We start from the raw sequence: 7,348 nt of genomic DNA, 5'->3' as shown, positions 1-7,348 counted from the left end.
AGGAAAAACACATCTGTAGTCACAGGCCCAAGGCTGGATGGCCTTTCTTCAAAACATCAAGTGCTTTACTATGAGGCAAATACATGAGGTTACCATGGCAACAGCTGGGCAACTTAGGGTGTATTCAGACCAGGAAAGTCCGCTAGTTCACTTGGTCCGAACCAAATACAATGTTGATTTTTTTTTTTTTTTTGAGAAAAGTCAGAGAACATCTGACCCTGAAAAAAGGTGCAGTGCTTTCTGCAAATAGGTCGGTTTATGTTCACACCTTAAAGGAGTAGTTCACTTTTGAAAAAAACTTTTGCTGATAATTTACTCACCCCCATGTCATCCAAGATGTCCATGTCTTTCTTTCTTCAGTCAAAAAGAAATTAAGGTTTTTGAAGAAAACATTCCAGGATTTTTCTCCATATAATGGACTTCAATGGGAACCAGACGGTTCAAGTTCCAAGTACAAACTGAAAACTTGTACAAAGGGCTTTAAACGATTCCAGACGATGAATAAGGGTCTTATCAAGCAAAACGATCGCTCGTTTTATAAATAAATAACAGAGTTTGAGTTTTATAAGCTCAAACGCTCGTCTTGCTCTGTTCTGTAATGCACTCCTGTTCGAACTCGTTCATCAAAATGAACAAATCTTTTTTCGAGTCATTTGGTTCATTCGGTGAAAGAAACGAACGAATTGATTCGTAAAAAGATTTTGTTCATTTTGTTGAACGAGTTCGAACAGGAGAGTCACGAACGTGCACCACAGAACAGAGCAAGGCGAGTGTTTGATCTTATAAAACTTAAACTTTGTTATTTTTTAAAAAAATTTGCGATCGTTTCGCTTGATAAGACCCTTATTTATCGCCTGGAATCGTTTAAAGCCCTTTGAACAAGTTTGCAGTGTGTACTGAAAGTTTCTTTTGGAACTTGAACCGTCTGGTTCCCACTGAAGTCCATTATATGGAGAAAAATCCTGGAATGTTTTCATCAAAGACCTTAATTTCTTTTCGACTGAAGAAAGAAAGACATGGACATCTTGGATGACATGGGGGTGAGTAAATCATCAGCAAAAGTTTTTTGAAAAGTGAACTAATCCTTTAAACAAACCGTATCAGAGTTTGTTTGGAACCAGACCGAGACCCCCTCTTCAGCTGGGTCTCGGTACGGTTGTTTGGTCCGCACTCGAGTGTGATTGCTGTGTTCACACCTGCCCAAAAGATCCACACCAAGGGGGTAAATGAACTTGAGTTCGATTTAATCAAACCAAACAAGGCAGGTGTGAATACACCTGTAACTTCCACGACACGGTTCAAATGCAGTGCATTTGTCCTCTTCAGATTTTTTTTCCCAAATCTGAGGCTTGTGGGTTAATAAAAAATATGTGTCTGTTTTGCATTATTTGCATGGTTTTAGTAGTCTGGGTTTCCCCATGCTGCCTTCCCGCAGCGCGATTTAATTCAGCTTTGTACAAACTTTATTCTGTTTTAATTACTGTTGTTAAACACAGGAGGCAAATCAGTGTTGCGTGAATTATTCAATGATTCACAAACAAATTGTTTGAGTGAATGATTCAAACTTGTTTCATATACTAAATGAATGTGTTGTTGAAAGACTTGACTCAGCGAATGATTTGACCCATGCGCTTCATGTAGAATAAATCGTTTGAGTAAATGATTCAATGACTCCCTACAATGGAACCTGTAGAAATAGCTAATTAATGAAAACCGTCCACCACTCTCTTGAATGTTCAAACACAGAAAAGCGGAGAGATCCAAACAGTGAAAAGCCTCAGTATTGCTGGACTGTTATATTGCATATTGGCTTCTAATAATACGAAGTTGCGTAATATGATACTTTGTTAATATCACTGATGATCTGCCAGACCAGAATAGCAAGACTAGATCTAAACATGCCTTCAAGACCTCAAAGAGCATTTCAGAGTGACCTAGAATATTATTCAGCACAATATGTTAATCAACACACCCGGAGCTACCGGCCAACCGCGCATTAACATTTTAGTGGCCATTTGTTAATACGCAATTACAGGCTGGATGGATTAGGAGGCACTTTACACCCTTTTTAATGGCTGTGAGCTTGTCATTACAGTTAAGTAAAGCACATGCTGAACAATGTTCAATTGCCCAAATTTTCCAATAGCACATTAATCAACTTGCTGTTTGATTGCCAGTCTTATGGATTCCACATGCAGAAAATATGAGAATTCTCATTTTTACATTGATGTGCTACCTGAGGTCTTCTCGCAAACCATTTTTTATTTGAGACACAGTAGCTATTGCATTGTAGCATGCTCATAAAAATGCATGTGAAACGATGGATATGAGAATGGGCTGAAATGAGCAAATCTGCGGTTTAATACCTCACTGAATTCGCACAATAAGTCATTGAGGTGGAGGATTTCACTGAAAAGGTTACCTTGGAAAGACAGCTTAGTCCAAAAAAAAAGCTGGGCATCGAGACGGGAAAAAGTGATTTTACTGTCTTTTGATAAGACTGTGGAATTGGTCAAGTGTATAAGGGAAATGAAAGGAAAGAGTGAAATTGGCTCTTATTTTTCATTTAAACATACAGAAAAAGGGTCTGAAATTGTACAATGTGGCATGTGAAATTTTCAAGTGTCACGTGACTTGGTTTTAAACACATTTCAGTTGTTCAGGTCGACACCCCAATGCAATATAAAAGAGCATTAACAAAGGCCTTTAAGAACAGGGATATAATTGGTTCAATCATATAGAATAATGTTCTTTACATGAATTGCTCACTAATGTATCTGCAGGTGAACCATTCTTGAAAACTTTAAAGTATTAAAAAGTTCTCTTTCTTTCTCCCTGCATATCTCTCTCAGGGCTGGAACATTGGGGGCCTCAGCTGTATAATTAATAACGCTTGCTTCATTTCACTCTGTAAGGGCAAACTGCAACAAAAGATTCAATTTTGAAAAGCGCTTTCATTTTTATCCATATCATGATGACTACTGGCAGATGTTGGCAAGAGGAGAGGATATAAGCAATGTACCTGGATAAAGATGGACGGGGTCGGATGGAGATATTCTACGCTCCACTGTGTGTCCTGAGTGTAGAAACTAATGAACTTAATCAGTCTTTAAGGATACCATTACTACCAGTCAACTGACCATAACACTGCACTTATTGAGAGAATAACCGATGAGAGATGATATCCGATATATTGCGTTTAAAGCTCTTTTGTGATTGGCTGAGTGGGAGTGGAATGATCCATGTTGAAAGTGATCATGGGTGTTATAGTTCCCTGGGTAATTTGAAGCTAAATGAGGTTGGATTGTCCTCCATCAATGGCAGCTGCTTCCCCAGTGTAGGTCAGGTGTCATTTCCCTCTCAGTCTCATCTGCATAGGCTAATGGAGGCAAATGGTTTGGTAATTTATTCATTCCTAGGCTGATTAAGGTTATACTGTGCCAAAGCGCTTACCTGGTCATTGGATGGTATGATTTCAGTCTGTGAACTGTTCTAGGTTTATGATGACTAGAAGTAGTATTAGTGCTTTACATAATTCAATATTCTTATATGTCGTATTTTTTTGTAAATGAGCCATTCCGCCGAAAGGGTGACATTTATGTATAAAATTGCATGAAAATTGTCTCTAAAATACATTTTATTATTAAGCAAAATGTCATGCACATTTAGCTAACTACAAATTTAAAATATATAATTAAAAACATGAACAAAAACGACATAGAACACTAAAAAATAGCATTTTCTGCATGTCCCAACTCTCTATCTCTAAACTTTACCATGAAATATTATGATTAAAATCCTTCAGAAATCTGATTTTTCTTGCATTGTTGTGTGACTTTATATCCAAACTGCTTTAAAATGAAAAAAGAAAAAAACATTTGATCTAATATTTTAGATAAAATAAAAATTATAGTCAAGTCCCCAGGTTTTCACTCAGTCCTGTTACACTATTACATCCCCCTGCTGAATAACGTATAATATTCCACAAGACACATTTTCAACAGTAAGTTTCATCATCTGGATCTTCTGAAGGCAATGGGGTGACTATAAGCCACTCCTCTCATTTTCGTTTGATATATTTGATGAAATTGTAACTATGAATGAGAAGGTCAATCTCAACATACAGTCCTGTTACCTAAACGTTTTCTTAGATTGAATTGTTTTATTTTAAAAATATTAACTTTTGGTAAGGCACTAGAAATGGCTCAGTGTCCTCACGCTATTAGCATCAATGCTATGTGGCCATATGTCATATATTTGATAACTTTTTGCTTAAAAACTCAATCCTGTTACCTTCAGTCCTGTTTGAACATATAACAGTATATAACATATAACAGTTTCTTTAAAATAAACACTTTCTTGTGGGGAAAACTAAGGAATTAATTGACATGCTTCTAAACTTGCTTTTTAAATGACACATGATTTTTGGATTGAGAAAACATGCGTCCATATTCTGCTTAAACCTTGTAAAAACCTTGTATAAAGTTGCCTGAGATTGACCAATAGAAATTTTGAATAGTTAAATATGTGTAGTATTAGATTCAATGTTGAAAAAGATTAGAAATAAAGTTTATTTTTGAAGAGTTACAACAAGCAAATGTCACCCATTCGGTGGAATGGCCCAAATGGGTCAATGACAAATTCGAATATTCAAATCTAATCACATTTAAAGTGGTGAAACCAGGTTTTATTCCACATCTACACATTAATATGTATTGTAGGGCTATACTCAAGTTTGCATGTTTATTTGAATACAAAAGTCTCTCTTCTCTTGCATGTGGGTGGTGCTGTATCATTAGTTTGAACGTTACTGTACGAGGTAGGTGAGAGTTGAGTGCATATCTCAGGGCTACTCTTACAGTGCTACTGAATAAGTAAATGTGCTCAAGCCTTGATCCCTGTGTCATCCACCCATGCTCTGCTAGATAATACAAGCCTGTATGCAGAAAGTGCTGGACCGCAGCCCTGTAGCAGTGATGCAACCTCTGTCCAAAGATACAACATTAATTCATGCCATCCAACCATTCTCCGAGGCCAGTGCTGTCTCTGAACAAGATATGCTGCCTGGACACATTTGAACTTTATATAAACAATAAAAAAAAAAAAAAAAAAAAATTAACTACCATACATTTCTCAATATTTTTCAATAGCAATAGATTGTACAATAGCAAACTGTTTTGCCTCTTTCCTCTGATTTTAAGATACAGTGGAGAAAACACACACACACATTAACTTAAAGGATTATTAGGAATACCATACTAATACTGTGTTTGACCTCCTTTCACCTTCAGAACTGCCTTAATTCTACATGGCATTGATTCAACAAGGTGCTGAAAGCACTCTTTAGAAATGTTGGCCCATATTGATAGGATAGCATCTTGCAGTTGATGGAGATTTATGTGATGCACATCCAGGGCACAAAGCTCCCATTCCACCACATCCCAAAGATGCTCTATTGAGTTTGGGTCTGGTGATTGTGGGGCCATTTTAGTACAGTGAACTCATTGTCATGTTCAAGAAACCAATTTGAAATGATTCGAGCTTTGTGACATGGTACATTATCCTGCTGGAAGTAGCCATCAGGGGATGGGTACATGGTGGCCATAAAGGGATGGCCATGGTCAGAAACAATGCTCAGGTAGGCCGTGGCATTTAAACGATGCCCAATTGGCACTAAGGGGCCTAAAGTGTGAAAAGAAAACATTCCCATTACAACACCACCACCACCAGCCTGCACAGTGGTAACAAAGCATGACGGATCCATGTTCTCATTCTGTTTATGCCAAATTCTGACTCTACCAACTGAATGTCTCAACAGAAATTGAGACTCATCAGACCAGGCAACATTTTCCCAGTCTTCAACTGACCAATTTTGGTGAGCTCTATTTGTAGTGGAGATGAGTGGTACCAGGTGGGGTCTTCTGCTGTTGTAGCCCATCCACCTTAAGGGTGTTGTGGCTTCACAGATGCTTTTCTGCATACCTCGGTTGTAACGAGTGGTTATTTCAGTCAAGGTTGCTCTTCTATCAGCTTGAATCAGTCAGCCCATTCTCCTCTGACCTCTAGCATCAACAAGGCATTTTCGCCCACAGGACTGCCGCATACTGAATGTTTTTCCCTTTTCACAACATTCTTTATAAACCCTATAAATGGTTGTGCATGAAAATCCCAGTAACTGAGCAGATTGTGATACTCAGATACTCAGACCAGCCCGTCTGGCACCAACAAACATGCCACGCTCAAAATGGCTTGAATCACCTGTCTTTCCCATTCTGACATTCATTTTGGAGTTCAGGAGATGCTGATTATCGTTAACTAAAACTAACACTAAATATATATAAAAAAAACTTTTATGGTAATTGCACTATAGCTGAAATCAAATAAAATGGGTTGGGTGTTACCAGTCTAGTCGGTGGCAGTGAATGACAAAGTCCTGATCAGGTGTGTTGTGTGCCTGTGTTTGTTATCAGTGAGTGTATTTAATCCCTTTCTAAACAGTAACTGTCAGAGTACAAATTTGACCAGAGGGCATGACTGATGTTTGCGCACAATAATTTGGCATCATAAACTGATGGATGTGTGATGTTGCACTGTAATGATACAATCTGTAGCCCTGAAGAGAACAGAGTCTGTGTGTGTGAGCTGATTGCCATGTGTAAATATCACATCATGGAGGGCAGAACGGGCCTGTGGGTCTCTCCGACAGTCAGGATTAATGCCGGAGCTTATCATGCACGATTGAAATTGAGAAAAGAAAGAGAATAAGTGAAAGAAAAGGGGATTATGATGGTGGAGAAGAGAAGTGACAGAGTGTGTGTGCAACCATTAAATTACACATTTGAGATGGCATTAGTGGAGTGCTTTGGGGATGCATTAGTCGATATGTCACTCTTCGGAATAGAGAGAGAGAGAGAGAGAGAGAGAGAGAGAGAGAGAGAGAGAGAGAGAGAGAGAGAGAGAGAGAGAGAGAGAGAGAGAGAGAGAGAGAGAGAGAGAGAGAGAACTTTTGTGTGTGTGTGTTTTTTTTTTTTGGGGGGGGGGGGGGGTTTAGCCATAATTTACTTAATGAGTATTTTTCTCTTTTTGTGAAAACAAGAACATAAAACAACATTCACCTGAAAATGATAAATCTGTCAACATGTAATTATAATAAATTACAGCATATAATTTCTGTTGAGGTAGCAGTGCTGCAGAACAGCAATTTGTATTGGTATTTAAATGAAATAAGATAGAATTCAAATTAATCGAGATTTTAATTAATTCATGAAACTTATTTTTAACTAGGCAAAGTTTGTCAAATAATTTTTAAATGTTGGGTTGACAAAGAAGGCTAGTTGGAAACTTGCAA

Source organism: Pimephales promelas, chromosome 10 (genome assembly GCF_988280905.1).
Source record: "Pimephales promelas chromosome 10, fPimPro1.hap1.1, whole genome shotgun sequence".
NCBI classification, from domain to species: Eukaryota; Metazoa; Chordata; class Actinopteri; order Cypriniformes; family Leuciscidae; genus Pimephales; species Pimephales promelas.
The sequence above is the reverse complement of the archived record's forward strand: the minus strand, read 5'-3'. Positions refer to the sequence as shown.